Source organism: Nyctereutes procyonoides, unplaced genomic scaffold (genome assembly GCF_905146905.1).
Source record: "Nyctereutes procyonoides isolate TBG_1078 unplaced genomic scaffold, NYPRO_anot_genome, whole genome shotgun sequence".
NCBI classification, from domain to species: Eukaryota; Metazoa; Chordata; class Mammalia; order Carnivora; family Canidae; genus Nyctereutes; species Nyctereutes procyonoides.
The window spans coordinates 65593859-65615261 of NW_026575142.1; the positions used below are offsets into that span (position 1 = coordinate 65593859).

General features: G+C 41.8%; 1 pseudogene; it reads right to left on the minus strand.

Moving 5' to 3' along the window:
* Positions 1-603: 603 nt before the first annotated feature.
* Positions 604-3585, minus strand: LOC129498478 (60S ribosomal protein L12-like; annotated as a pseudogene).
* Positions 3586-21403: the final 17818 nt, after the last annotated feature.

Below are 21403 nucleotides of genomic sequence, written 5' to 3' on the forward strand. Positions count from 1 at the left end.
AGCTTATTCTGTGGGTGCAAGCCTGGACGCGTCGGGCAGTCAGCACCCCTGCGGCAAACCTCAGCCAAGGGGGGTCTTGGGGGACATGCCATGGATACATGCTCCCCTCTTCTGTCTCCTGGGCTGACAATCCTCAGGGTGCTTTACACATTTCTCCAGGGGGTCCCCAGAAGGAGTGAACCACCATTGCCCTCATTAACACACTCTGCACTGGCTTTTCCTCCTCCAGGTCCCCAAAGAAACAAGTCCTCATGCTCAAGTAGAGACACAACAGCCTCACCCCCCAAAAACTCTTTCAACTTCTTTACCTACTTCTTCATTAAAGCATTTACCCTTTTGCCTCAGGGTTAATCATTAACTAAGGTCAAAAAAAAAAGAGGACATTCTTTGCACCTTGCTCTTATAATTTAACAAAATATTTTGGAGATCTTTTCACATGAGTACATATGTGTCTAATTTTAAAAATAGTATCCTCTCTGTGGAATATCATAATTTATATAATTGGTTCTCTATTCATTCTTATGACAAATACTCCAATGGATATCTTTTTTTCGGGGGGGGGATTCTTAACTAGTGGGGGATTCTGTTGCACCAGTGTTGATATTATTGGCCAACAACCTGGTAGCCCACAAATCGAGCAGTCCCCAGGATCTTTTTAATGGTTCCAGAGTCTTCTGGCTAAAGATCAGTACTGCGTCTGTGGGGCAATGTTGACAATCTCATCCAAAGTGATATTTCCACTGTGCTTAATGTTTTTCTTTCTGTCTCTTGGCAGTTCCTGGAGAGCTCTCCTCATCAGGGCAGAGGGAGAAGGTACCATTTCCATCTGGGCCTGTCTGTTCTGAACGGTCAGTTTTGCTGTCATCCCCAGACCCTTCCAATCACCAGTTGCCTTGGTGATGTCGTCACCAAACTTCTTGGGAGACAGACTCAGGGGACCCATCTTGGGAGCCAAGACAGACACGGCACCAGCTTTCCCACGGGGGCAGCTCAGATATACGACTTAGATCTTGTTGGGGTTGAACTGAGATGTCATGGTGGAGGTGGCTGGTGTCAGAAGAACCCAGAAACTGGATGGCCAGACATAGTTGCATCTTCACCTCCTCCTCTGAGCCAAAAGCCAAAAGCTCAATGGACATCCTTGTGTGTGTGTGTGTCTGTTTTCTCCCAACTGCCCTTAATCTTCATTTTAATGTGATTTCTCCTGACCAAAATGTTGGGAGAAATATCCTAGCCTGTATTTTAGTAGGATAGGCCAGGATGGACAGCCCTCAGGCAGTAAAGCTGAGCTAGTAGCTGTGCTGTCTTGCAGGACAGCCTTTATATCTGCAAGAGTTTAGCCAACTGAGAAGTTGGAGCAAGCAGTCTGCAGAAGCGACTACGCTCACTTCCGACATAAGCTGCTAGAAGAATTCACAGAACTCACTGAAAGCTGTTATGCTTCGGTTAGACTGTAACGCAGCTGAAGGATACAGCCTGGAATCAGGTAAAGGAAGAAGTACCTGGGGCAGTTCAATACTTAACTCAAGATCAAGTATGAAATGCTGAGCTCTTGTCCTCTCCCCATGAACACATGACATTGTCACTCTCTTGGTATTGATGTGAACGATATGCAGTGAGTTTTGCCAACCAACGAAGCTCACCCCAGCCTCGGTGTCCAGAGCGTGTATCAGGGCCCCATCCAGCGGGCAGACTCAGGTTCTAGCCTTTCAGGAGTTCAGCTGACAGCACATGGCTCAAATCCCCCAACCTCTAGCACGTCGTGGCTGTCCGTCTGGTGGGCTGTGAGACAAACAAGGACACTCTGATCGGAAAGCTGAGGACAAAGGCCAGACTTCTTCTTGGAGTAAAGGCTAGATTCTTTACTACACGATACCAAAAGCAGAATCCACCTCCTTAGATTTTTCTGGGAAACATCAAATTAATAATGTCCAGTTTCTTGGGACACTTGGGTGGCTCAGCTAGTTAAGTGCCTGGTTCTTGATTTTGGCTCATGACCTGAGCCAAAGGTGTCAGGCTCAGCGGGAAGTCTGCTTGAGATTCCCTCTCTCCCTCTGCCCCTCCCCACTCTCTAAAGTAAATAAATAAATAAATCTTTTTAAAAAATAATGACCAGTTTCTTTCCTGAGAACTGAATTCAATCAAATAAAATAGGAATGACCATCAATCAACTCAATTACAAAAAGTGCCCTTGACAGCAATTGACTCAAGATGTGACAAAGAGAAAACCATGCCAGGACCTCCGTCAAACGGTTGCCCACCGCACGCCCAAATTCACTCTCTGCCCAAACATGCCTCTGCTGGCCAACAGCAAGCTACATTGGGGCCACATGTTTTCTCCTTGGTCTGGAATCTTTGTTTATTTTAAGAAAAATAAAATCCTTATGTTCTTGAATCATTTATACTTAACTCATTACAAAAATTTCACAATGGAAATGTTCTGGTTCTCTTCTCCTTTAAAGCTTGGTGGGAAAAGAATAAGGAAGTCTATGCCAGGTATTTTAAACATTTAATATAACCACAAACCTAGTTTCAGACCAGGAAATCATGAATAATAACCTTGGTGTTAAAAATATCATATGGACCATATTTTTCCAGACCTAGACTACTCACATCACATCAGATCCACAAAGCTTTCTGGGGCAGTTCCAGACAAAGGTTGTCTTAATACATTTAGGCTGCTCCAACAGAATACCATAGATCGGGTGGTTTATAAACAAAAATTTATTTCTCAGGATTCTGGAGGCTGGGAAGTCCAAGGTCAAGATACCAGCAGGCAGATTCTGCATTTGGTGAGAACTTGCTTCCTGGTTCCCAGAAAGCCATTTTTTTCACTGTGTCCTCACCCAGCAGGAGAGGCTGGCATGCTCTCTGGGTCCCTTTTCAAAGGACACTTAAGCCCATTCATGAGAGCTCTGCCCTCATGACCTAATCACCTTCCAAAGACTCCACCTCCAAATACCATCACACTGGGGATTAGGTTTCTTTCTTTTTAAAGATTTATCTATTTATTTATTTGAGAGAGAGAGAGAGTGAGCATGAGCAGGGGGAGGAGCAGAGGCAGAGGGAGAAGCAGACTCCTGGCTGAGCAAGGAGCCTGCCTTGGGCTTGATCCCAGGACCCCAAGATCATGACCTGAGCTGAAGGCAGACGCTTAACCTACTGAGCCCCCCAGGTGCCCTGGGAGTAGGTTTCAACATATGAGCTTTGGGGGAACGCAAACATTCAGTCTACAGCAGAAGGGACCACTCAGCCTTGTGAATGTGCCGCCCCACCTCCGATCTGATCTAGTGCTACCCGTGTGCTTCTCTCTCCAACTAGAGTGTGAAATTCCAGGGTTAGAAGTCACTTCAGACCTTGACATGTGCTGCACGTTGCCTAGCTCGGCACCCTTGGATAACTGCTCCATCAACATTTGCTGATGATGAAACAATTTCTATTTTTGTAGGTTTCTTTTTGCATGTGTTTATCCGATGGCCACAACGCATATTGCCACTTTGTCCCAGATTTGGGAGACCCTCATCACCCCAATTCTTTAGTTGGAAAGTACCGTACCACCAGCTCCAGTAAGGCCCTCAGGACCATTGTTCCACACCCGGCAACAATGCATCTTCTCCACTACACTGACCGTGCAAAGTTACACGCGACTGGATGGAAACAGAAACAATCTGAAAGACCTCCCAGAGTGTGGGAAAGGAGAGATCTTGCCATGAGGATTTTGCTCTGGTTTTTAATACGTTTTATTTTTTTGCCCCACTGAGAAAGTAGGCAATTAACTTCCAGAACCAACGCACAACAAAAACCTACTGGCTTTTTTTTGTTCCTCGAATAAGCTTTGTGTAATTTATACATCCAAGGAAGTTAGACCTTTTCTGGGGGCCCAATCACCACCAATTCCCAAATTATGTGGCTAGGAGCAGTATCATTTAAACACAATACTGGGTTTCTACTACATAATTACTTTAAATTAATCCACTGGTTTGGGCATGACCAGGAGACCATGTTCTGCCCTAAAAGAGCCCTTAATGACTAACTGTTGTTGTCTAGGAAAACAGTGGAAACTCTGTTGGCATTCAAGAAAAATGTGGTCAGGGGCCTGTTCCCTTGATTGCTAAAGCAACTCCCGGGTGTTCTGTTTAGTGGGCCAATTTTCAGAGTAGTCTGGCCATAGTAAAGATTTTTAAAATCTGGTGTTAGATACATTCTTTAAGTCTTTGGGGGTAAATGTTAACTATATATCAACTGTATATAAACTTTTAATCTTTGGCACCCCCACCCCAACCATTTCTCTCCAGCCTAGCATTTCTGAGGCTCCAGCTGCTTTATCTGGTAAATAGTTTATAAAACTGGGACAATTGTTGACTCTCTTTCAAAGGTACTCTTGTAAAACAGGATAGGTTTTGAGCTGTATGCTATGACTTAATGTGGTCCTATAAGACATGGGCTCAAAGTCTCCCCAGAGAAAAGATTTGGGACCAACAAAAAACCTTCCACTGAGGTCCTCAAAGTGAAAATTATTTTCATAACCACACAAAGAGGTTATTTGCCTACTTCACTCTCATACTCTCAGGACTGCACAGTGGAGCTTGCCAGAGACTACATGACATCATGTCACAACAGATGGATTAAGCAGCAGATGGGAGAATCCAGCTGTCCTCTTTTAAACCAGATGCTCCAGGGACGCCTGAGTGGCTCAGTGGTTGAGTGTCTGCCTTCTGCTCAGGGCGTGATCCTCAGGGTCTTGGGATCGAGTCCCAAATCGGGGTCCCCTTGAGAAGCCTGCTTCTCCCTCACCTATGTGTCTGCCCCTCTCTCTGTGCCTCTCATGAATAAATAAAATCTTATAAATAAATAAATAAATAAACCAGATGCTCCAGAGATTGACAAAAATGGAAAACAATGTCATTCTTCACACTGAATTTTTTGAAAAGATATTGTTCATAAAAATATCTTACTTACATTAATAAAGAGTTTGCTTTTTAAATAAATTGATAATTTCTTTAATTACTTATTTTTTTCAGAGAGATAGTAGTAGAGGCCAAGGGAGAGGGAGAGAGAGTCCCAAGCAGCCAGGGCAGAGCCCAATGCAGGTCTTGATCTAACACCCTGGAGATCATGACTTGAGCAAAATCAAGAGTTGGACTCTTAAGTGAATGAGCCACCCAGGTGCCCCAAATTGATAAATATTTTTTAAAATTCTCTTGGTTTAATGTCTACTATAGTTAATACTGATACACATATCCATTTAAACAAAAGCTTTTTGAGGTACTCAATACATTTTGAGAACAAAATGGACCCTGAGACCAAAAAAGTTTAAGAATTGCTGGTGTAAGGGAAATATTGAGATGTCCCTGCCACTTACTAGCCACCTCTCCACATGTCCCACCTTGAACAGCACACAACACAGACATACACACACACACACACACACACACACACACACACACCAAATTCTTTCCCATCTCCTACTTAAGAAAAAAGCAACTTAATTCAGTAAGTAAATATTAAGTGGCTCATCAAAGAATTGAAAGGAAAAAGTTCCCCAACTGAGTAATGAAGGAGGAAACCAGAGTATGTCAGCCCAAAATATGCCTCTTTGAGCTCTTAGGTTGAGGTGAGGGCAACCAAGCAGCAGCACACATGGGAAAACTCTCTACCTTCCATCTTTTCTGCCTAAAGGCAGGATATCAGTTCACCTTTCCTGGAGATGACTAGACTCTCGTCAGCCCAGGGACAGCACCAGAGGAATCTGCCAACAAATCCAATTCCAGCAGCTTCCACCCCTATATCTCCTTCCCTCGGTCTTCCTCCCTTGGAAGGCTAACACAGCTTTCCGCCGTCCTGGCATGCCTTCTCACATTTATCGTTCTGTGCCGAAGCTGCTGCAGAAGCAGAAGTTCTAAGCCACTTTTTAATTTAGTTTCTCTTTTTCTGAGTTTCTCCCGTGTGTGTGTGTGTGTGTGTGTGTGTGTGTGTGTGTGTGATATACATGCTAACAAACTTGGGGTTTAACTAATTTGTCTTTGTTATAGGGACCCAACTGGAAACATAGAAGGTAGAAGGAAAGGCTTTCCCTCCCCTACAAACAGACCTACTTTAGATATGGGAGGAAAAGCACACACACACACACACACACACACACACACAACCTAAATGCAAATGATTATTTTGGTATTATGCTATATTTGCATTCATACTCAACTGTAATTTGGACAGCCAAAGAATTTTAGTTTTTCTATTAGCTTATTAGGGGTGCTTTAATCCTTTTGTCTTGAATACATATCTTTTCTTTTTCCTTCTGCAAGTCTGTTGAGATATATTTTATCATAATAAACTGGACATATTTAGAGTGCATGATTTGACGAGCTTTGACATATGTACACATCTGGGAAACTGTCATCGCAAGTTAATAAATATGCATCATCCCCCCAAAGTTTCCTTGTGCCTTTTTGTAATTCATCCCCCATTCTCCTACTTCTATTTTTTATTTTTTTTCATTCTCCTACTTCTATCCTCAAACACTAAACTGCTTTCTGTTAACTACAGATTAGTTTGCATTTTCTAGAGTCTTGTATAAATGAGATCATAGAGTAGGTTCACTTTTACATTACTTTGAGATTTAGCCATGTGGCATTTATCATTAGTTTGCTCATTTTTATTGCTGAGTAGTGTTTTATTGTATATGTCTACCAAAACTTGCTCATCCATCCACTTGTTGATGGCCATTGGGTTGTTTCCAGGTTTGGGCTATTACAAATAAAGTTGCTAGGCACACTTGGGCACAAGTCTTTGTGTGATTATATCTTTTATTTCTCTTGGGTGAGTACTTAGCAGGGCAATGGCTGAATCACATGGCATATGTGTGTTTAACTTTATTAGAAATTGTCAAACTGCCAAACTGTTTTCCAACATGATCACACTATTTACTTTCCTATCAGTGGTGTGTGAGCAAGCTCCAACTGTTCCACATCCTTACCGACACTCAGTGTGGTTAGACTTTTAAACATAAGCCAAATACAGGTATGTAGGGATAAACTGTTACTTTTGCTCTCCTTCCTGAAAACCGTATAATACTCTTTTCCGAATTTTCTAAACAGTATATTCGTCACCCCAGGCCAACCACAATATAGCATGTCCTTCAATGAAATATTAAGCATTTGTAAATAAATTCCTCTATTCGTGCTGATATGGAACCATTTATAAGATACATTAAGTGAAAATAGCACAATTCAACCTGTATTACCGTGCTTTCTACATGCTGGGCCCTGTTCTAGGCATTTAATATACATTAGCTTGTTTAATCCTCGCAAGAACCGTAAGAGGCAGGTACTCTTATTTATCTCCCTAGCGGAGATCAGGAAACTGCCTCTGTGACTTTTGCCTAAGGTCGCCCCGGCAAAAATTGACAGAGCCAAGAAGGGAACACGGGCTCCAGAGTCTCAACTTTGAATAACCCAACACTACTCCCACTCTGTTTCAAGGCGCAGAGTAGCTACACTTTGTAACTCTAACGGGGGAGGAAAAATTTATCGTATTTATTTACACATCCATAAAACAGCTCTGAAAAAATAGGCAAAAGTCACCAATGTTGATTGCCTTAAGGAGGGAAGTTGCAGAATGGGTGACGGGCACTGAGGGGACACTTGATGGGATGAGCACTGGGTGTTATTCTGTATGTTGGTAAATTGAACACCAATAAAAATTAATTTATTAAAAAAAAAAAGGAGGGAAGTTGCAGTTGAAGGCACGGGAGAAAGGGAGTTCTTTGGATTTTTGAACCATGGCAATACATTATTTACTCAAAATATACAATAAAATGTAAGTTATAAACAACAAAAAGAACAAAAAACCCACAAGTTCAACTTCTTTCCAAAGGGCCTCCCAGACCTTCAATTCCATGTTCACCTTGCCCAACTGACATTTGGTCATTGCCTCATTTTTTTTTTTTACCTAAATCATCTTTCTCTACTAGATTATACACACTTTACTATCTTGGTGCTCCTAATTCTTGGAATTTCCTTCCAGACTTAGCTCAGTGCTGGGTATTAGCAAACACTTAATAAAAACCTGTTTATCAACTGGTAAGCCTGTTCCCGAGAAACTGAAATCCTGACAGCGAGCCAACTTTTTGGAGCAAATTGTCTTTCGTGATGAAACCACACGGGACTGGTCAGCAAAAGGGAAGAGCAGGCATGTGCTGATTGGCCAAAGAGAATCACCCCAAAAACCTCTTTTCTGAAAAAGTGCATATTTGATATTTGAAAAAAAAATTGAAGAGGTCATTATGGGAAATAGAAATCTTTTGCTGGACTCCCTACAAGTATTTTATAGTTTGGAAGGTTTTCACTTGTGTTGTCCTTTCAACACCTGCCCTGGGGCCTCGAAGAACTTAATCTAGGTGAGTAATCAAAAGGAATGGAAGATTTTTCCATGGTGATGTAATTGATTTGTCTCCTTTTCTGGATAAACTGGTGATGCTGAGCTTTTGTAGAAAAATCATTTAGAATCCCAAAGGATTTTATGAATGAAGCAGTGAGAGTGGTGGGTTAATACCACACTGAGGAGCTAGCCAGGCCTCCTTTAGGTGAAGGTGGTTGTGATAACGTAAAGCTTTTTAGATTTCAACTTGGGCCTTTTTTCCCCCCAATTTTGTGAGCTAAACTTTTGGATTATCTCTCATATGGATCCTAAAATTGGTCATGTTTTATTTTTCAGGAAGAGTGGTTGGTGTCACAAAAATGGGGTTTAAGTGCTCAGACAGAAAATAGGTCCGTAGGGGAGAATTTTTCCCATTATTTGAAAGGACTCATTCAAAAGTTCCAGTTTCTCTGCCTGGGTCCCACCGATCAGTAGAAAAACACGACTTACACACAAAATGTTAGCAACACGATGTTCCACTTCCCAGGGAGCATTTACATTCTTCTAGGGTCACCAATCCTTAACTCACAGGAATGACTTCAGATGATGAACCATTCAGAAGTTTCTACTTCCTCTTAAAGATTTTCCTACTCTCTGAGGTCCTCCTCTTCTTAACTTTCTTGCTACAACTGCAAATTATGAACAAAATTCTATATTTAGAATATAGAGAAAGAGAGAAAGAAGAGAAAATTGTCAGAAGAGAAAATTGTATTTTATTCAAATTTGCTTTCAAACGTTTTACAAAAGAGAGTCAGGGAGTAGTAGCCATCCCTTCAAAATCCAAATGCTGTTCTGATTTTTATACTGTTTTGGAGAAAAAAAGATGGTGTTTTTCTTGGGACACCTGAGTGGCTCAGTGGTTGAGCATCTACCTTTGGCCCAGGGCGTGATCCTGGAGTCTCAGGATCGAGTCCCACATCGGGCTCCCTTCATGGAGCCTGCTTCTCTCTCTATCTATGTCTTTGCCTCTCTCCCTCTCTCTCTGTATCTCTCATGAATAAATAAATAAATAAATAAATAAATAAATAAATAAATAAATAAATAATCTTAAAAAAAAAAAGATGGTGCTCTTTTGTTAGAAATTTTGGAGTCGATTTTACGTTCAGACACTTTGAGGAGATAAGGACAGCTTCCCTGCATAAACAACCATGACTTCCCACACCTGCCTTAGTTCTTGTTGTACCATAACTTTCTAGCCACATTTCAGGGTTATTGATAAACACAAAATTTTGTCATTTAGATGGTTATCAAAACAGCTTGGCAGTAAGGGGTCCTCACAATTTAACTGAGTATCATGAAAACACAGCTGAGGAATCTGCTACCTGACCAAAACCTTTATGTAAGAGCTTGTCTCAACTGGGTTACTTAACTAAGTCACTGGTGTAGCAGCCTGAGTCATAAACCTTCATCCTTTGTTTGACCCGCATAGAAAGCCGATGAAAAGGTACTTTTGCAGTAATTCGCTCGATCAATTCTTTTTAATTAAAGCTGATTCCCTGTTTAAAGGAAGTGAAGCTTTTTGTAACTTCAGATTTTTCCTTCCTAGAAAGAAAGCCGACGTGATTCTACTTCCCTATCCACGGAGCCAGCGTGCATGCCTCCTCTCCTGAGCATTTACCCGACCAGGCCTGCTTGCCAGATTGCTAGATGGTGAAAGAGCATGGTGGGGTGCCAGGACGCTCTAGGCATCTCCGCCCTGCTCATGGCCAAGCACTTGGCAGGAAACAGGGCTGAGCTCTCCAGGTCACAGTGCTGGAGGCCAGCAGCCTGGTGTCTGGTAGGATTCCTGGCTCCTCAGCAGGCAAGGGGGGAGCTGTGCCTTTGCCCCAGGTTCTCCCACCTACGGCCTTCCTGTCGCATTGGCTAAGGCAGCTATAGCTAGTGACCTCCGAGGTGGCTGTCATTTTTAAAACATTGTTTATTTCAGCTTTTTCTTATCACCCAAGATTGCTAGTTGGAGGTGTTTTTGTCATGTATATAATACATTAAATCATAGTACATGTGTATAATTTATCAATAAGCATGTAGAGGGGATCCATGTTTGAATTTTTTTTTTTTACTGGGAGTTCACAATCAAAAAAGTTTGGACACCATGGATCCAGGAGTGATAGTTCTGGTAAGGGTCTCTATGTCCTGTTCCCAAAAGCAGTTAAAAAGCTTATGTCCAAGACTCAAGAACCAATCTGAAACAGCTCCAAATAGCCAATGATGGGGCAATTTGAGTACTAATGCCAACAATGGATTAAACCATATTAAATAAATTAAAAAGTCATGAGTTCATAATGATATTTTTCAAAGTAAACTCACTAGTCACCTCTGAAGGATATTAGTAACCAATGGTTCTAAAATGAATCAAGCATTGAACCTGTCTTTCCTGTGTGAGCTGTACCCTCACACTCAAGGAATAATAGAATTAGAACACTATCATTTGACAAATCTCATGTGAAAGAAGATCTAGGTTATGGCGATCAGTAGCTACAAACATCGCAGGGGAGGACTGAACAGGATGTGCCTCCTGATGGACGATCCAACACCATCTTTGTATCAAGTGGCCTTGCCAAAATCACAAGCCTGAATCAGATAGAGCATCTAAATCTAAGATTTACAAAATACAAAGGCCCAGGGAACATGGTAACAACACCAGGGGAAGGCAATAAACAAAACCAGAGACTAGACGGAAAAGGTAACCTGTTTTGTCATAAATATATTCCAAGGAAAAAGAAGGGAGAGGAGATCCTATAGTTTCAAAGAAACTCAATGCACATAAACCAATGCACATAAACCGCATGGACATTTTTTGGATTCTCAAACAAACCAACTTTTTAAAAAACTGTGAGACAATCAAGGCAACTTGAACCTTGACTAGACAATGAATGGTGTTTAAAATCGTGAATGTTCCAGGTGTGATTATGGTTTCACAATTTTTTTAAGGGTCCTTCTCTCTTAGAGATATATACTGAAGAATCGGGGGATGAAATGATACCACAGCTGGCATGTGTTTCAATATAATATAGTGTGGGGAAGGAGAAGCAGAGGCCATAAATGAAACAAGAACAGGCGACAATTTCTAATTTTGCAGCTACCCTATTGGTACATTCAGGTTTATTGTTCTAGCCTGTCTCCTCTAGAATATGTTTGAAGTTAGCCATAATGAGAAGTTAGGTTTGGTTTTTTTTCTTAAGGCTCTGTCCAACCACTATCCTCTTTTATTCCTAAACCACACACTTGAGAAGAGAAAATATTTCTCATTGGGACACCTGGGTGGCTCAGCGGTTGAGCATCTGCCTTTGGCTCAGGTTACGATCCCAGGATCTGGGATCAAGTCCCACATCGGAGGACTGTCTCTCCCTGTAGGGATCCTGCTACTCCCTTTGCCTGTGTCTCTGCCTCTCTCTGTGTGTCTCTCATGAATAAATAAATAAATCTTAAAAAAAGAAAAAAAGAAAATGTTTCTCATAAACAAGAATTTCAAACGCTCTAGTGAAATCCCACAAAACTAGATTAAATGGACCAAAGAATCTCTGCTCCAATCTCACCTCTAAGGAAAAGCCAAGGAAGGAGGCCCTGATTATTCTGATGATTGTTCCATACAGGATTTCCATTCTAGAAAGGGAAATCCTGTAGCATTGAGTGCTTTTAAGGACATTTTCCAAACGGGAACCATAAAGTGTTGTTGAAACAAAGGACACCTTGTTGCCTGCCCTGGTTGCTAGGTCAGATCTCCTTTCTACCCCACTTTTCCCCTGGAGAACTGGTCAGGGCAGCAATGCTAGAGATGGATTTCAAAAAATCTGCTCATTACAATATTTTTAAAAGGAGATGACTGAGCATTTAACCTAATTTCATTTGTCATGTTTTAAAATCTACAAGGTCACCTGGGTAGGTGGCTCAGTGGTTGAGCATCAGCCTTTGGTTCAGGTTGTGATCCCGGGGTCCTGGGATGGAGTCCCACATCAGGCTCCCTAAGGGGAGCCTGCTTCTCCCTCTGTGTCTCTCATGAATAAATACATAAAATCTTAAAAAAAAAATCTGCCAGTTCGTTTGGCATATAGTGGTTGCCTGTAAGTGGTCTTTGAATGAACATCTGTGCAGACAATGTTTCATAGGGTTTACACTTCTATCCCAGAAGGTGGTCACCCTAGTGACTCACCAGGACACAGCCTGGATGGAGAACACAATTTAAGGGGCATAACTTTATCATGATAGTGGGACCTGCCATCCATTTGGTTCCCTGATGTTATAACTAAAATGTTCCAATACCTGGTGCTCTGAGGGCTTTTCTGGGTGTGTTCGTTGCCTGTGGCTGCTCTAACAAAGCCTCACAACTGGGTGGCTTAAACGACAAAAATTTTTAGTCTCATAGTTCTGGAGGCTGGAAGTCCAAGATCAAGGTGTTGGCAGCACAGATGCCTTCTGAGGACGGTGAGAAAAAGCTAGTGCCATGCCTTTCGCCTGGCTCGAGATGATTTGCTCACACTCTTTACAATACCTTGGCTGGTAGAAGTATCATTCTGGTTTCTGCCTTCATGTTCACATGACGTCCTCCCTGCATGTCTGTGTCCAAAGTTCCCTTCTTATAAGGACGCCAGTCACTAGATTACAGGTCATTCCAATGACCTCACTTTAACTTGATGACTTCTGTAAAATCCTATCTCCATATCAGGTCACATGCTGAAGCACTGGGGGGTTAGGACTTCAGCACATAAATTTTGAAGGGGCACAGTTCAACCTGTAATACTGGGTAACCCCTATCTTCCCAGGCCTCCTTGTCCTTGGAGACAATTTCACTAGCTTAGACTGAGTTTCCAAGGAAGACCCCGGGGGACAAGGCCTCAAGCTCTTTTCCTTTCCCCATTGGCTCCACCGTCATCTTCCTGGTCTTGCTTCTGAAGCTTTCTCAACATGGCTGTGGTGAATGTTGCCTGTTCTGGCTCCTGGAGGCCTGGGCCTGTGGCCTGGCTGTTATTTCCTGATCACGGGAATATGGTTCTCTGCTCCCTCTTCTTTCACTGCAATGATCCTTAAAGCTGAGGAAGTGTTTCTTCCCTACCAGCAAACAGCTTTTTTGGCCTAACTTCCTGTGGCCTGGCCTCATACTGCCTTTTCTATTCTTGGAGCTTTCTTTGAAAGGTAGCCTGCTCCTTTTGGAGGAACGTGTGAATAGATTTCCCAGATGGAGACAAATGGGGGCATGTAATAGAGTATTTCACCCCTACTGACCTTGAGCTCTTCCTTAGGAACCAATTTTCCTTCCCTCATTCAAGACATGGTACACGCTCTGCTTTTCAGGGTGCCCATGTCCCCCTAAATTGAAGAAAGCCTTCGTTACATCTTTGAGATTCCTCATCTTGATAGCCTAGGAGTTCATAACTTCTCAAGATTCACGTCCCCATTTTTCTGAGACTCTCAGGGGTTCTCCTGCAACAGAAGTTCTGGTAACCTGCTGCGGTATTCCAGATTTGCCATGGCCGGTGTGCAAACTAGAGTCCATCCACCTCTCGCTTAGGGTTATATCGTCCCGTAACTATCATTCCTGCTGTTTGTCGTCTCTGCCCAGAGCAAGCAAACAAAGGAAAGCCTTACCCTTTTGGATATATAGACTTCCAACCTTATAGGCTACATTCTTAATCTCAGTGCTTCCAAAATTAGAGCTAGAAAGATGACAGCTGTGAGCTCATGTCCCCTGAGCTAAAGAGTGCCACGCATCATTAGCATAGAACGTTAAAAGAAACTTAATATTCCTCTTCATTTTCTGAGTGGAGAGTTATACCCCAGGTCACCAGACAACAGTAATGATGGCACGGTGAGATCCCAATTGCAAGAAGAAAAAGCAAATAGCCTGGGGAGGCAGGGCCAGGAGCAAGCTACCAAGAAAAGGCCCAGAGCCTCCAATGGCCCAGACTGGGGCGGGGGGGGGGGGGGGGGGGGTTGGTGAGGATGGGGATGGGGACGGGGAGTGGGAGGGAAGGTGTTCTGTTCCAATCCACTCAACTCCAACCTGAGTCCACGGGTGAGGATGAGAAGCCTGTGAAGCCAGACAAACATGAGTTCAAATCCCAGCTGTCTCTAACCGACAAGGCGAACCCACCTGCATCCTTGGCTCAGATTCTCATAAATAAAATGAAAGTCGTAACAGTCCCTCCTCTCAGGTGTGTTGTGGTGAATGCATGAGAGAGTGTGTAAGAAGTACACGGCACAGGGCTTACTCCACAGGAAGGACTCAATAAATGTTAGCCCTCAGCATTACTGTTGTATGAAGTCCAAGGCGCTCTTTGTACACAAGGCTCTGTTCTGCTGGAGGAACAGAGGTGACCTGAGCCACCTGTACCTATGGACAAACAGCTCCCTTCCCCTGAACTCAGATCAGCAGCACCTCAAGGTCAGTGCCACCCTATGAAAAACATGCTGGCATTTTTTCCCGCAAAGGCCAGAGCAGAACTGCCCAAATTTCTTCGTAAGGTGGGGCTGCATCTTGCCACGTCACATCTTTGAGTCTCCCTGTCTTTACACCTTCGACAGTTCGGTAGAATGTGGCTAGCTCTTCAGTCTCACCAAATAAAATGAAACACCCACAATAATGGGAACTGTGTCCCAACAGGCATGCCCAGAGGGCTTCACCCCAAAGAAGATCTCTCCAGTGCAGGGCAGTGACACAGGCAGCCTTCCCCTCAGGAGTAAAGAGGGGGAACCCTACCTGCAGGTGTCCAGGTGAAAGGGTGTCACCATGGTTCCTGACGGGGGTAGAGGCTGCAATACCATTTTTGCACAATACTAGATGGACACGGTGATTTCTCACCCTCGTGTCCCGTAGTGTCTTTATAAGGGCAACAGTAGATGAGCAGAAAGTAGGAAAACTTGCAATGTGAAAAGGTGGTGCGTTAGCCTTACAGACAAAAGAGAACAACTACTTATTTTTTGCTGTTGGATCTAAAGAATTTGTAATGCATCCAGAAAATTACCTGACATACCAGCAGCAGTTGCTAGTACTTGCAGGTGACTTCTCTTCTCGACTGGCTGGCTGGTCCCTGATTGCCTCAGTGTCCCTTCCGGGCGCTCCCTGCGTGGACGGCCTGGGGGAAGGCCCTGGGGTCATCAGCACGGTCACCAGCTGCAACCTGCTTCTGCTCTGAGGCGTGTTTCTTCTTCCAATCGAGAGAACCTGGGTTTGCGGCCCCAGGTGGAGCACGAAGCGCATGCATTGGGTCAGGGTTTGGCCCTGTTATGTCGGGGCTGACTGTGTTGAGTTAAAAGTTAGGCACATTTGAGTATCAATTTTTTGATTTAAGAAGGGGACACTACAAAACGATGAAAACGAAGCAGTGCTTGTGTAAAATGGGATTCACGTGTTCACGTGTGGGTGTGGGTGTGGGTGTAGGAGTGGGTGTAGGAGTAGGGATGCAACTGCAAGAGGCTTCGTGGGGTGCATTTGCTGAATAATAAGTGCCAGGCTGGTTTTCCTAGACAATTACCACATTTCCAAGCATTTCATCTTTCATTGTTTTGTAAACCTTGACTCCAAACCACAAGGTATTTAGGCCTTGCTCTTAGGTGATGAGTTTTTAAAACCTCTAATCGGGGGCACCTGGGTGACTCAGTGGTTGAGCATCTCCCCTCGGCTCAGGGCATGATCCTGGGGTCCTGGGATGGAGTCCCACATCAGGTTCCCCGCAGGGAGCCTGCTTCTCCCTCTATGTCTCTGCCTCCCTCTGTGTCTCTCATGAATAAATAAATAAATAAATAATAAAACCTCTAATCCGTTGTAGGAAACATGACTGACCAGGTGAAAAGGCTAGTGGTGTGAGCGTTTATTCAGCTTGATTCCCCTGGGGCCTTAACTCTAATATTTAGAACTATCCCCAATACCTGACATGTTATTTCCTTTTGTCATTAGTTTTTCCAGATGATAAGGATCTTTAAGATTACACTGTGACACATAAGGCAAGCTCTCCCTTTAGTCACCAAATACTTGCATCACACCTGATGATGTCACCATCATTCCAGAAGACACATGAAAAATTAGCTGTTTATGTCCGCTTATATCGAAAATGTTTTATTTCATTTTTATGCGTGTTTATGTTACTTTATTTAATATTTAAATGATCATGCATTGATATGCTTCCACTGTATTTAATATAAAAATATGTTATTTGCATCCAATAGAATATTTTTGACTTTTAAAGATATCTGACATTTTAAAATAAGGACTAAATTAGTACACTTTACATATGAGCATATTATGAGATTTTAGATAGATATATATTGACTGAGATTACAGTATGATATGAAATGTTGATTTGGTGATTGAATAGCATAAATGGCATTGCTGTTCATGATGTGGTTTTGTTTTTTGGTTTTTTTTTTGTAATGATGATCTACTCTCAACAAAAATTGGAACAGAAAAAAGCAATTTTTTCTCAACTTTTACCATAGTTGAATACCCGGAAAATTCAGTGTATTTCAAAAACCACACAAGAGAAAGCTTTGTGTTTCATGTAAAGTGGAGTTGCAGATGTGAGCTTTGCTAATTTTAATTTATCTTCTTGAAGTCCCAGTGAAACACTTAAAAGTTGTGTATGAGGTAATACAGTCCTTTGTTGAATGGGACTTCCACACATTGCAGGATGTCTTCTATCCCCAGAACTACCTGTAAGTCCCATAATATTCACTAAACAACTGAACAATCAAAAACCCTCAATGGGGTTCCACAAAGTCCCTGTGGAGGCATCACTGTCCCTGGGGGAATACTTGGTCCAAGATCCCTGCTAACTCTAAAATTTGGAGGTTCTGTTTATATACTTTACCCCTAAATGTAATTATTTTTGATGGCTAGTGTATGCTTTTTCATTGAGGTTGGCAAAGACAAACTTATGTCTTGTTCCTTTACAAAGATTTTTACACATTTATCCCTAATGTCTAGCATAGCCCCTGATACATAGTAGATGCTCAGTAGTTTTGAATGTGTGAAATACACACAAGGAGGGTACTCGAACAGTAGGAAACACAAATCATGCCCTGACATTCTCATTGGAGACGTCAGACATTCCTAATCCATTACAGTTGGAAAATGAAGAACAACACGTGACAACAAAATAACATTCATGCAAAATAATAGTTCATTAAGGGTGTATCTTATGGTAGAAGCTGTAAGGGCAATAAAGTGATAAGAGAAATTACTGAGGTACCCAGGGAAGACTTTTGTAGTCTATGGAATTGGAGCTGAACCCTGAAGGAAGGGTTAAACTCAGGTGAGAAACGGAGAGGAAGCAGGGCCCAGTGTCAAGAAGGGTGGAGGGGCCAGATTTAGACGGACTTTGAATAGCAATTAGTGGAGACTTCTTTCAAAACTTTCCAGGAAAGGCCAAAGTTATACGCTATTTTAGAAACCCAAGCAGAATGTCGGGGGGTGGGGGGTGGGGGGTGGAAGGAATGTGGATATTTGAGGGCAGAAGTGGTCTAAGCAGTGTTCTGCTGGGCCAGCTTGCAACAACTCACAAGAGCTAATTATAAAATTTTTAGGGCTTTTTGCAAGGTTGTTAAACTTAGCTATTATTAAAAATCGAATTATATAGACTCACCGTTGAATCCAGTGTCTTAAAATAATACACAGTCAAAACTTACCACTTCCTAATTGTTTTACCACATTTTACTATTTTCTATGTGCTTGAGATTATTTGTATCCCTACTTACCAGATGATGGAAACAACACATAACAAGGTGCTGCTGTGCATCTCTTCAGGGACGTTGGGACGGCGGTGGCTTGAGATCTGCTGTGGTGAGAGTATGGATGCCACAGAAATCAGAGAAGGCTATGAATCAGAGCTTGATATATCGCTTTGTTGATCAGAGACTTAAGAAAGTGATGGAGAAAATGTTAATGATCCAGACAGAAACAGTGTCATGTTGTCTCTGAGAAGCCATTGCTTAGAGAATAGCACAAAAAATAGAGGAATTATTATTTCAACATATATAAATTTTTCAGCTTTATTGATGTATAATTGACAAAATTATAATATATTTAAATTACAATGTGATAATTTGATATACAGACATGTTGTGCAAGTTTTCTCTCCATCAAGTTAATTAACCTGTTCATCGACTCTCATATTGCCATTTTGGGGGGGGGGTGAGAACATTTAAGTTCTATGCTCTTAGCAAATGTGGACTGTACAATACAGTGTTATTATAGTTATCATGTTTTACATTAGATACTCAGATTCTTATTTATTTTAACTGAAAGCTTGTACCCTTTTATCAAATGTTCCCTCTTTTTTTCACCTCCCAGCCCCTAGCAACCACTTTTCTACTTTCTGTTTCTATGAATTTGATCTTTTTATCTTTTTTAGTTCTACATCTGAGTGATACCAAGCAGTAATGGGAGAAAGCCATGTATCCAGAATATATAAATAACTCCAACAACTAGGTAACAACAACAAACAAACACAAATAACTCAATTCAAAGATGGTCAAGGGACTTGAACAGACACTTCTCCGAAGAGGACAAACAGATGGCCAACAAGCACGTGAAAATACGTTCAACATCACTAATCACAAGGGAAATGTAAATCAAAACTATGATCAGATACCACGTCACACTCAGTAGGATCACTATTGTAAAACACACACACCTCTCCACACACAAGACAAAAATAACACGTGTTGGCAAAGATGTAGAGAAATTGGAATCCTTGTACATTACTGGCAGGAACCTAAAATAGTGTAGCTGCTGTGGAAAACTATAGAGTAGTTCCTCAAAAAGCTAAAAATAGAATTACCATATGATCCAGAAAGTTCACTTCCGGGTATATACTCAAAAGAATTGAAAACAGAGTCTTAAAGAGATATTTGCACACCCATTTTCATAGCAGCATTATTCATATAACCAAGGGGTAGAAGCGACCCAAAAATCCATCAACGGATGAATGAATTTTTAAAAAGTGGTATATATACATTCAATGGAAATTTCTTCAGCCTTAAAAAGGGAGGAAATTAAATTTGAGGACATTATGCTAAGTAAAATAAGCCAGTCGCAAAAGAACAAATACTGTATTGATTACACTTACACACGTTACCCAGAATAGTTAAAATCATAGAAACAGAAAGTAGAATGGTGGTTGCCAGGAGTTGGGTGGGGGGAGAAGGAGGGAGACGGGGAGTTTTTTTTTTTTAATGGGTACAGAGTTTCAGTTTTGCAAGATGAAAAGAGCTCTGAGGATTGGTCGCACAACAATGTCAATGAACTTGCTGCTAAACCGTATGCTTAAAAATGGTTAAGATGATAAACTTTACATTAAGTGTATTTTACCACAATTTTAAAAAAAGATATTTCATGCCATGTGGCACTCATAAGAGTGATTCATTATTTAGATACCAAATATAAACATCCGAGATTGCTTGCAACAGGATGTTGTTCATTCCAGGAGTGAGGGCCCTAAGCTGGAGGAGCGGGGGAATCTGGGGCCACTTCTGATTTCCTGTATGATGCACTGCATGTGAATGCAGCTATTGCATTATCATACCTTTTGAGGATTTGATCAAATGCTATTACTGCTTTCAAAAAAAAGAAAAAACAAAATGTTTTAGCTACGATTGGGGTAATACCTATAAAGTGACAGTGGTGCCTTGCCAAAAAGACTTTAAGAAAAAAATATGGGCACCTGTGGCTCAACCAGTTAAGCATCTGAATGTTGACTGCAGCTCAGGTCATGATCTCAGGGTCGAGAGGTCAAGCCCTGAGTCAATCCCCTGTGCTCAGCTCACAGTCTGCATGAGATTCTCTCTCCCTCGACCCTTCCCCCTGTCCCCCTGCATGCTCTCTCTCTCTCTAAAACAAATAAATAAAATTTTTTAAAAAAAATAAAAATAAAAAAAATCATTGGTATTATTATGCTACTTCTATAAACATTTTTACATTTTTAAAAGATTTATTTATTTATTTATTTATTTATTTATTCATGAGAGACACAGAGATGCAGAGACACAGGCAGAGGGAGAAGCAGGCTCCCTGTCGGGATGGGGGTGGGGTTGGGGACGGGGGGCCAATGTGGGACTCGATCCCAGGACCCCGGGATCACAACCTGAGCCAAAGGCAGACACTCAAGCACTGAGCCACCCAGGTGCCCCAATACTTTTACGTTGTTAAAAAGAAATCTGTCCATTGAACTAGTCAGGGCTAAATATCTATTAATGAGAGGCCGTTTGTCACAGCAAGTAATATTTAGTTTCCAGAAACCAATCTTTAAAAGCCTGCTTTGTACAACTGTTGAAGTCTATCATTACAAGGATTTATTCTTGGCACTGAATCCTGGAGCTTTGGCTAATAGCAGTCAACTGAGGTAATTCTAGCTTAATTTTGCAAGTGTTCTAATGGCAGTAAAAATATGTTACTCATGAATCATAATGACTCTCAGGGAAAGAGCTCAATGTTTTATAGAGCAGTAAGAGCATGGCAACCGTAGTTGCCATTTTCCATGATCATCCTCTGTAGGGAAAATTTTTATTATTTAGAGAAATGCAAATTTTTTTTTGGAATCAAGCTCCATAATAACTAATATCCACATAACAAAAATGTGTTCAATTGCAGAAGTTTTGTGACTTGGCCAAGTTGTCTAGATCCAAATTTCCTGGAAGAGTTTCTAATCCTGTAGTCTTGGTACCAGAGAAAATATCACCATCAAAACCCAGTTTACAAGGGTGGTTGTTTTAATGACCCTTCCAAAATACTTTTCCTGTTTGAAGATAAAATGCCATTTCTTTCTGTTTATGTGTCTACTCTCTTTTCTATACCTTGCTGATTCTATTTTGTACTTAGTTCTTATGCAACATCTCTAGTGAAGAGGGAGGAGGAGAGGAATCATGTAGCAGAAAAAAGGTCCTTTGTAAAAAGGAAGGGAGGGGCATATATATGCTAGAAGCAAGGACCATGTCTTTGGCAGACAGCTTTCATGGTGCCTGGCCTTTTATGGCCATTAAAAAGTATTAGTTAAGG